The following is an 11,233-nucleotide window of genomic DNA, read 5'->3' as shown; positions in this document are numbered from 1 at the left end:
CTAGGGAAGAGTGATAGCTGCAGATAACTTAAAACAGTAAAGTAATTGAAGTCCATTTTTAAAAACGTTGAATGAATTAAAAAGTTGGAAAAATTCCTTGCCAGTCTAATTAATGAAGAAGTACTTCTGTATTTATAAGATCACATGCAATGAATAGGAGTGCTTATTTTAGGAAAGAATAAGTAACCCATGCTGAATAGAGCTAATATGAAAAATTTAAATGGAACTTGTTCAGTTGTCTTTTGAAGTACCCTATAAACAATGAACACTTTGAATCTCTTCACACATTGTTTTAAAGGCACTAATTTCCTCTGTTGATCTCCATTTCAGCCCAGCTTTTAATACATTTTAATTTTATTGGTTTTTTTAACCAGAGGTAATTCCTCATCCACAGTTGTTTAATGTTAACTTACAGTATCCTGAATTTGCAGTATTACATAGTGGAAAGATCTGTGCTGCAATCTGCTCTAAAAGTATGGTTATTAAGTTATGCTGGCAATGGTACAATACTGGGTGAGTGGTAGATGGTGATCAGGGCATGTGTAGATAGAAGTCAGTGCTTACTCAACTTTTTAGAAGTTTGAGGAGGTGGAGATTAAATGGGGTAATTAAAAATACTGTTGCCTAGAAATATATGGCTTAATACAGGTAAAATCAGCAGTGTTTTCTAGAATCCAGCTTAGTCAGCTACATTTTAAAGAACAACTGGCTGTCCACTGTACCATCCGTGGGTGCCTTCCAGGGTTGCACTGAGGTCTAACAGTGAAATCTTTTCCATTAAAAGTTTACATAAATATTACCCAGTTAATGCTTGCAAACTGATTATGAGGTGCATGGTTTCCAACAGAACTATGTAGCAGCCTGTGCACAGAATTCCTCCTTTCAAACAAGTATTTGTTGCACTGTTGTCTGTCTAGAGTTGATCGTCCAGCTGTTGATTTCTTCATATCCTGTTTTGACATTTAATGCTTAGTAATTTCCTACACCCCAGGAAGTTGCTGGGAAGATGTATCCTTAAAATACATGAAGGAAGCCCCTTCTAGGCAGTGTAGAAAGAAAGAAGAGGTACAGAGCACAGCTATGCAGGAACCAAACAAACTTCAGTGTAAATTATATAACCTACAATGAGAAGTAAGTAGTGAAAATTATCTTACCTGGTCTTGTAGGAAAATCTGTCTCCTTAACTCATTTGTTAACATTGGAAGATTTTTCACATATAGCTGGTTGGATTTAAGATATAATCCTTATTATGTGCAACATCAGGAAATGTAGAACACTAAAAATAAAGTGTGTTTGTCTCCATAGTGCAGCAGAATGAAAACAGATGGCAGGCAGCACATATGGCTGCCAGAAGCTGGGAACACCCATTTGCAGAGTTCTTGCAGCTCTAAACAAAACAAGCCAAAACAAAGGAACTCTGAGAGGGGCAGAGATTGTTCCAGGCAGATATCAGGATATCTGCCTCTTCTCCACACCCACACTCCTCATTTCTTTACCTCTGGTTGCTCAAGTTAGAAATGGAAGCAAACTGCTAGTTAAGAATTTAGTGGACTTCCTAAGTATTTGTCAAATCTTAGCATTTCTTAAGTATAGGCATTATTTAAAATAAATATCTGGTTTTCATTTTTAGGAAATCAGATATTCCATTCAAGCCTCTAGGTTTGGACAAAGTTGAGGTTTTGCCACTGTTGTCCAAGCAATTCAACAACTTAAAAAATGTGCCAGTATTGAAGGGACTTCTTGTGTCTCAGCTTCCTATCATATGGAAGGTTGAGAAGGAAATTGCATTCACGTGCCTTCCTTAAACTCAGTTGCTGGCTTAGGTCCTTTCTATACTTTGAGTATTTTGGGGGAATTTATTCAACATTATTTGCAGTAGTTCAGCTTACCTGGTGCTGGTTCTGAAGGTTCTTTACAGGGTACTGCTGTTGCAAGCAATGCTTTATGCCTTGTATCTTATGGTCTTTCTAAATAGTAATCAGCAATGTAATGTATATTATGTGTACCTGTATGATTGCTGGTCATATAGCTGTCAACATGAGCAGATGGGAAGAGTAATAGCAGTAATACCTGGGACAGTTTTGGGGGTTTTATGCTAATCTTGGATATTTAATCCAAGCAGAAGGACAGTAGAGTAAAAAAAAAGTGTCTTTAGTAGATTGAAAAAAATTCCTTCTTTATTTAAGTTTTAAATTTCAGGAGCAGAATTTTGAGACCTCCCAGCCTATATTATGGAACCTAGGAATGACCAAGTAACAAGTCAAGGTCAAATATATGTATTTTAGGTATACAGGTATTATGAAATGTGTAAAGGCTTAAATATGACCATGAATAAGATAACAATGATTTTCTCCATTGTTAAGATTTTTGTTTTTATTCTTGGGCTTGGGGGCTTTTTTTATGGTAAGCTTTGTAATTAGGCTTTCTCTTTGTTTATGATTAGCCTGCTTCAGTTTCTTCAGCTTTATTTTTTTCTCATCTCACTTAAAATACATTTGAATTTAATTTATGTACACAGTTGCAACTGTATGGTAAATACTAGGACAAAAAATAAGTTGATTTATTTATTTGGTAAAAGGAGATGAAAGGGATAGATTAAAAATATTCAAACTCAGCAGAACAAAAAGCAATAGTAATTAAAATTGATGATGCCCAGAAACCAATAAAGTTACCAGGACTTAATAAAATTTTATGGCGAAAGAAGTGTAATGGACTACATAAACTGATGCTGGCAGAAGTAGCTTCCAATGACTGACCCTGGTTTTGAGACGTTTACTGTGTGTTTATTTATATTTAGATCCCTGAAAGTTTTCAGTAGAAGAAAATTGCTGAGACTAATGAACAGGGTTTTTTAAAATCTGTCTGAGATTTAAGGAATATCTGAGTTTAAATATTTTTTATTTTTAGTAGTTTAAGCTATAGAAATAATTTTAGAATTAAGAACAGGATCCCACTTGTTACAGATAATTCCTTCCTTTGTTCCAGTGAATAATCTGGATCTTTGATTTTGGAGAAAGTGTGTTTAGTGGCATGTTGTAACCAAGAACTTTAGTCTGCATTACCTGTAAGGATGTGAGATTTCAGTGTGGCATTGAGCACCTGGTTAGCCTTGAAGGACTGAGTCTCCTATTAGAGGTCTTACAGACTGGGAGAAAGATGATTTTGCTATGCATTTCAATGGTGATATTTCACAGTGTATATTCTGTTAACTTGATTCTTTTATTACATAATGCTGAGTGTTATTTTGTATCCTTGGAACTTCCGTAATATAGTGTATTATCCTTGAAGTCCCAGGGGAACATATTTTCCCCACTGAAAATCATCGACTAGCAGCTTATCTCTGTTGCAATGAAGAGGAAATGCTGGACTAACTTTAGCTGAGCAGTTTGGATCACAATATACAGACTGCCCTGTGGAACAGTCATAAGGAAACTGGCTGATGTAAGAGAATGAAGACATCTGAGAGCACTGTTCAAGCAAACTCGAGCTAAAGTAGGTGGAACAGTTGGTCACAGTCTCTTAGAGCAAATGGAGCAGCAAAGTACAGAATGGAAGGAGAGAGCCTCGCTTCTCGCCTCTGCGTTATTAGCACTGTGAAGAGAAGGATGGAAGGTAATGGAATGTATGTGTGTCCGTGCTTGCGTTGTATCAGAAGTCAAAATAACATAGTTAGGCTGCAGCAGCTTTCACTTTTAGCCAAAGTGCCAGGGAAATGCATGGTATATTAAAAAGCAAAGTTCACTACTGGCAAAAAGGATATAAAACTTTATTGGCCAAAAAGGAAGTGCCTGGTTTTGGACTGCATTAAGAATTGTGGTGCTGTCCTGGTTTGGTTTAGTATGAAGCATGCCCAAAACTTCTTTTGATTTGTGTTTTCTTTTGTTAGGTTGTGTAGGTTGGAGTTTCTGCCTGAGTATGCTAACTGATTTCCATGATGTTGGCTATAATGATTTAAAAGAAAACAGTCCCATTTCCCCCCTCCCCCTGCCCCAAAAATACATAAAACAAAACATTCAAAATAAAAAATAAAAACACTCCCACTAAGGATGTAGGAACACAAACAGGAAGTGTTAGAGGCTGCAGTTTAATTTTAGCACTAGAGGATGGAAAAAAGTTAATATCATCGCTGATTAATGAATGTCAAATTTTCATCATTTGGGGGATTGTTTAGAAAAGCTGATTGTTTCCTTTTTTTTAATAAACCAAATATTTTTGAAAGAAATTTGTAGCATCATGGAGCCCTTCAAAACAGAACCTTAGGAAGTTCTTGCTCAAGTGTCAGTACTATGCATGATCTGCCTTTGTAAGTTATATTATTAGTCATATCAGTTCTTCCTCTACACTTCAAAGTCTGATAGTGGCATTTTTAAAATATAAGTCTATTTGATTTTTTTTTTAGTAAAGGTGAAACCCTGAAGTTCATATTCAGTGCAACAGACATTTCAATTTTTCTTGACTATGCACTCTAACTAAATTCATTTTGTAGTTTCATTTCATGTTTTAAGGCTTGCTAGTAATTCATATTTGTACACCAGCTTATTGATGGGAAAAAAAAAAAACCTGAATGACAGAAAGATGTGAAGAAATGGGCTTTCAGCCAGACACAACGTAAGAGTCACTTTCGGAAAACACTGAGACTTACAGCATTTCTGGCCCACAGAAATAAAATCTGTGATTGGAAACAGACTAAGAAACACTTGTTAGAATACATTTACCTTTTCTACTTTTGATTTTCTTTATTTCACATACAGGACTGATTACCAATCATGTGAGGAAATTCAATCTTTTGTAAGTATTCAGGGAAAAATACAAAGTCCATCTGTGAAAAGAGCATGGAGGCAACATGTATGCCAGTGAAAGAGTGGCTGAAAGATTTTGGATGTGGAAAAAAAAATTCATTTTTAAAGATAATGAGATTTAATGGCATGTGATAACCAAAGATTGAGTGTTAAATCCATAACTGGGGAATATTTTATTGAAAAAGTATGGAAGGGACACTCCAGTCATGTAGTGTTTGTGCGTGGAGCAGGAGTAATTATGAGCAGAACTGGTCAGTGGATTTTGTTCTTAACACACATTAGAATGACAAAACCAGGACTAGCACTACATAGTAGCATTACCTATATTAGTGGTGAGATGGAGGGATTCTACAGTGAAACATAAGCAGATGTTTCGCCCATCTTTTGGAAGATTCCTTTGTTTAACATGCAATATCAGCTGTCTCCTGGGGTAACCCTCACTGTTGTCTTCACTCTTAAAAGCCCTTCCAAATTTCCCTTTTTCTAAACTAGTGGTTTTTAATCCTTTGAAGCAGTGTCTGCAGTGGCAATCAAGGCAACTTCCCAGTGCCTCATAGGTAACATCTGGAGGCTTCTGCACCATCTTTGGAATCTGTTCTTTTCTCTCTTCCCTGCTGTATCACAGGCTGGTACCCCAGCCCCATACAACCTCTATGTATTCCCTAGCTTATGACAGCAGCTGTTCCCTCTCTTGTGGACAGCAGGAGAAGCCATGAGGATGACAGTAGCGTGGTCTGCTGAGGGAGTTCCTTGAATGTGGTTCTCTAAATTTACCATGGTCTTCACTGTTGGAAGATTTTGTTCATCTCTTTTATCATTTTATTTCCTTCCTGCTTTTTGTGTTGTTTCACCGTGTAGTGTCACTCCACTCCCCGTGGCACAACTGAAGCCTCAGCCCTTACCATTCCAGGAATGTGTCCCTCTCTGGTATCTTCCTTTGTTCCCAGTATTGTTCTGGTTCCCAGCAAGTCTACTGGCCACCAAGGGTAGCCTGCTGCAGGCCTAGTAACAGGCCTTTCTTCTCATTTTGAGACCCACTGTCCTCCAGGAACTTGAGGGGTGGTGTAGGGCCCACATAGCAGGGGAAAGTGAAGCAGCAGCCATTTTAAGGGAAGGGTTTTAGGACCAACACTACAACCTAGTGTTTTGGTATGTCTGTGTATATAATTCAAAAGGGCAATGAGGATCCTAATCAAATTAAATAAGCAGATTTTACTGCATGAAGGAATTGTCATGGAAATTCAAAGAACTGAATAAATGACTGACTGACTATACATTAAGTTTGCATGCTGTGCTACAAGTATCTGTTGTAAGGCTATGAATGCTGTTATATATTCAATTTAACTTCAGAGAATAACCCAAACAAATGCTGAATTGAGAACAATATTTTTATTTCATGTCTTTTTGAAAGATTAACTATTGTTTTCTATAAATATGCAAGGACCTGTAGGAGTAGAAATGCAAAGCTCAGCATTCACCCCATTAACATGTTAATTCATTTGGAAGGAACTGAAAAAGTAGTTTCACCTATTTTATTTGCATGCCCCTGCTAGTCTGTTACAGAACCTGTTAAGCCACCATGCCTGTGGCATAGTTAACAACCCTGGAGGGAGCATCAACCTTAGGGATCGTGGGATGTCCCACCATGTACAGCATGGGAAGTAGCATAGGTCAAGGGTGGGATGACAGGCACTGCAATCTTCCTGTTTGTGAAACACAGAGGAATGATCATAAATGAGCAGGGCAGACTGAAGCAGGGAGCAGGAGTGGGAGGGAGTGCCATGTTCCACATGTACGCTCCGCTGGGAGAATGTCTGTTGTGCCAGGCAGCTTGGGAGTGCTGTGTGCTGTGCCTGGCTAAGGAGATGTTTGGCTTTGTGAGTAAAAGCAGTCGTGCTGGTTTGGTGAAGCAACTCAGAGCTGAAGCATGTGCCATGGATTATGTGTGAGTGCTGCAGCTTGTGCTACATTCCCATGGGTTGGTTCATGTGCCTGCCTCTATGGCCCATGACTGTCCTCCGTCTTTACTGTAATCAAAGAGCTGGTGTGGCTCAGGCTTTGCTGTACTTCAGCAACAACCATCAGGAAAGAAAGCATTGCTTGCTCTGAATTCTCTTCAATTCTGCACAGCAACTCAAAATTAACACCTTTAATTTCATTGTGTTTTCAGCCTTTATGCCAGTGTGCTCTTTCATCATCATTACTTATGTCCTGGAGTCCAACATATTTTGGGAGAAATGATAGAAAATGAGCAATTGAAAAAACAACAGGTTAGCAAACCAGTGGAATTCTCATGCATGAGAACTAACAAATGACTTTATAATAATCTAACTGTAAGATGTAAAGTAAAAAAGGAGCTTCCGTGCTTCTTCTCATGAGTCACAAGAGAAATGAACTCAGCAGAAAAATGTCATGTTTCAGTAGCATGTCCAGTGTGTCTCAAAGGGTACAGAACATAAAAGAATCTGTAATAATATATCTGTCTTTTCTCAAAGAACTAACGTTAGTACTGAAAGTAAAGTATTCCAAAGTAAATGGAATTCTTACATGATTAGTGTCAAATAATTTCAAAATCTGCTAGAAAATACATTGATACATAAACTCCATTTTCTAATTTAAGACAAGTTAGAAAAAGGAAAATGTTGAATGGGATGGAAACTGATACTATGTTGAAATTTCTGGGTAATGTGTATTGCCTTTTCATGGAAACCTGATGAATTCATTGTACTTTTTACCTGGAAATAGAAGAATGTGAGCAGCAGTAAAAACCAAGGTAAAAGGAACCATATTACTTTCAGATAAATTTCAAGAGCTTCAGAGCTTCCCACTCTTCAAAGGCTTTCTGCAATAAAAGTTTCCAGCAGAAGAGCATATGTGGAATAACAAAGCTCAGTAAAAACCAACTAAATGAAAAGGAAGGTGAGTTGTTATTACGGTTCTATAGCATGATGGTAAAACTTTGACATGAGCTTCCTATGAGGCACAGTACAGGAAATGTATTCTCTCTAGCTGTTATCTAGGAAAATGGGGTATCACTAAGTCGTTCCTTGCAAAATTATTTTTAAAAAATTAGGAATGTGATTATAGTATAGCAGTTAACAGATCTGTTGCAAAAATAGATATGCTGCCTTTTTTGACACTTAGGTCTGTAGTAAGATAAAATATCCAGTACCTTTTCTTTGCTTCATTGTTTGCAAGAAATTAAGGAATATTGTAAAAAACTGCATTGATGAAAAACATTTTTCTTTAATGTTTTGCAAGTTAAATCCACAGTAGATTTCAAAAAGAAATATATAAAATAATGAGGACTACAGCATCCATATTGTTTAGGTTAAAAGCCCCCACAGGTATATGTATATCAAAGCAAGTTACTTTTAACACATCCTGTAGATAAAAAAATTTTTTCTAGAACATTAAAGTGAATTCACAAATTACTAAAGCATATATTTTCAAAATCATTCAAAAGACTGTTTTCCTTCTTCACAGGTGACAGCCAGGAATCCTAAATCAAAGAAATGCTGTGAAGAGGATGCAGCTTTCTGAGGTGCTTAGAAATGGAAAGATGCTTTTGGAAACCATGCTGGACTGAAGACCTAGACTGAGATTCCCAGATTCTAATAAAAATATGGCGTAGCAAAGTGCTGGCTAAATGATGCCTAAGCAGTCAAACACATTGTCCTGGCCAGTACTGAAAGCTGTTGCTACTGTGACTTCTGCTACCTCTACCAGCAGTGGCTACGGTCATAGTGAGCAAGAGGCATATAACAACCACTGATCTGGATGATTTTACTTCATGTGAAAAGTGAGGTAACGTGTTCTTACATTTCTCTAAGAAAAACAGGAGTGTGCACTAAGGAGCAGGAAGTATCTGCAGAGCTGATTGGAGCAATGTAAGGTATGTAGTAGAAAGAGAATTTAAGCAGTGTTAGTTGGCTAAAAATAGAACAGAAGACCATAACCTAAACATAAAATCATATTTAATGTGTTGCATTTGGTGCTTTATTTATCCATTCTCCTAGCAAATACAGCAAGACTAAAATGCTAAGCTAGAAATACCACTATTGAAAAAAATCATGGAGGACAGCTGCATGGTACTGGGCATTCAAGACCCAGAAATACCAATGCGTTAAAGGATCTAAAGGGATAACAAAAGATTTTTTCATGAATTTCTGATCACCTTTGCTTAATAGTAATAACAACACCTAAGGAAAATAGAAAAGTGCATGAAGCAGCTAGCAGTGACCATTTTAAAATACTGCTTGCCCAATCACCCAAGCCGTTGAATTACACAACTCCTACTGAAATAAATAGGAATGCTGCTGCTGAGCCTTGTTAAAATGTGGCCACCTGAGAAATTGTTGAATAGCTGATCTATAACAAGTAATTGTTAGGGAGTTGTGAATTCAGATAATGTTTATCGTTAAGTGGGTGGCTGAGTCTTGGCCACATGCTATACCCTTTATTTTGTTAGTTGAAGCATACATCTTATTTTTGTAATTACTTTCTCAAAGATTTCTGAAAAATTAATTCTCAAAAGGCTTAGAATAGTCTGATGACATAAGTAATCTGAAATAATGCATTTAAGCAAAGAGAATTATTAGTGAACAGGTTACTGGAAAGAATAACAACTTAAGTCATCCAGAAAAGAATACTCACAAAACAGTATTATTGTATAAGCTTCCTTTTCTAAACTGCCTTGTAATTCTCAGAAGAACATGTTGAGTGCATTCCCTGTGCTGTGGGCTATAAAAGAGTAATTCAGATTTTAGGCCATTTAGTACCAAATCAAAACCACTATGATCTGGTAATTCAAAGCGTTACGTCAGTCTAAACTCAAGCTGCCAGTACAAATTTACTCTATGGGTTTGTTGGATAGGTATGTGCAAACTCTCTGTCTGTGGTTCTGCTATTCTGTGGCTGACTGGACATTTCATAGTGACCCTTTTCTTTTTGTTAGTTACTACTTCTTGTCTTCCCCACTTTCTGTGCTCAGGTGTATCATTTGCACCTACTGGGGTAGGTGTCCCTACCCTAGTCCTCTTTCAGAAGGATCTTCACAGGTCATTCACCCAACTCTTCTGTTGCTCTTTGCCTCAGACATTCATTTGTTCAAGTATTCCAAAACTTGTGGCCTCCTTCTCTTTTTGCATTTGACCTTAGCATAAACTATGTGGGTGCACCAGCCACGCTTCAATTACATGTTATGCCTTGGTGGAGATTGAGCCATCTGCCTCTCTTAGGTCTTTCTTGAGACTTTTCTCTTTTTGGGTTACAACAAGAACCACACAACTCCCTTCTGAGAAAGAGAATGGAAATGCACACCCTGACCTAGTCATCATTGAGTCTAGTCAAAATTGGTGATACTATGAAGCTGTGCAGAAAAGCTTGCCCTTTCTATTTCCTCCTCATAAGTCAAAACATTATGTGTCAGAGGTGGTTGAATTTTAGCTCAAGAAAGCAAAGTACCATCTCTAGACATTTCTTCTGGGCTTCTCTGCTATCTACATCACTTATCACTTTTCCCCGTAGATTCAACATATCCACATATGCCTTGTATAGAAAAAACTCCTTCACCTTTCTGTCATTCCAGGAATGACTAGACATGACCTTCTGCTATTAGGAAGCAGTCTTGATACTCACTCAAAATCTATAATGGATTTCTGTCTGGGATACTGGAGAAATACACTAGTAATGGATACCTTCAATGAGCCAGAAGAGTCTTGCTGGGTAAAAATGAATTGCCACCCACATATTCTTGCCCAAACTGTCTTGTTGGGGTGAACTGCTAGGAAAAAACTTGCATTTTTTTAGTCAAAAGAAAATTCTGCTTTGGAAAGAGAGAGCTCCTTTACAGAGGGGCTGGGATAGAGGGACACTAAGAAAGGAATATGTGGCTAACATCAGAAAAGCTTCTGAAGGAAAGCCTAGCATGCTTTGCAGTATGCATCACTCTGAGCTCAAGGGAGTGCCTTTCTGAATGGCATGGCATGCCCAAACCTTGCTGGCTGTTTATGTTCTCCACACTGATTACCAATGCCATAATGCAGTTGGTGATTCCAGCCTCCAAATCACAGCAATCTCCTCTCAGCTCACACACCTCTCAACTGCTGAAATGGCCACTGCTATCTCAAGTACATTCAGCACAGACCTCAAAATACATTGCCTTCTTCATTCTGTGTTTTTTTTCCATTGTTTTTGTCCCTCCAGGCATTTGCATCTTTTCCAACTGCCAGAAGCCTCAGTGTTAATAGCATGGATAGTAATTCTACTCATGTTGAGAATTCCTCCCAGTACGGCCAGCTCAGCTTCCCCTGCTTCACCTCTGCACGCAACTTCTCTTGCTGTATGTAGTCACTGCACAAGGGAGCTTTGTCCTATACAAGGAATTTTGATACAAATATATTTAATTTCTATGACCAGCCTCTGCTGAAGCA

The 11,233-nt window shown here is 37.8% G+C and overlaps 1 long non-coding RNA gene across 1 annotated transcript; it reads left to right on the top strand.

The window, feature by feature from the left end:
- Nucleotides 1-3,033: 3,033 nt before the first annotated feature.
- On the top strand, nt 3,034-8,437 carry LOC136559923 (uncharacterized). The gene is made up of 4 exons (XR_010784064.1): nt 3,034-3,612; nt 6,970-7,069; nt 7,598-7,718; nt 8,286-8,437. It is a non-coding gene; the product is annotated as an uncharacterized lncRNA (long non-coding RNA).
- Nucleotides 8,438-11,233: the final 2,796 nt, after the last annotated feature.

This window comes from Molothrus aeneus, chromosome 1 (assembly GCF_037042795.1).
Source record: "Molothrus aeneus isolate 106 chromosome 1, BPBGC_Maene_1.0, whole genome shotgun sequence".
NCBI lineage: Eukaryota > Metazoa > Chordata > Aves > Passeriformes > Icteridae > Molothrus > Molothrus aeneus.
This window is presented reverse-complemented; position numbering and strand designations above follow the sequence as displayed.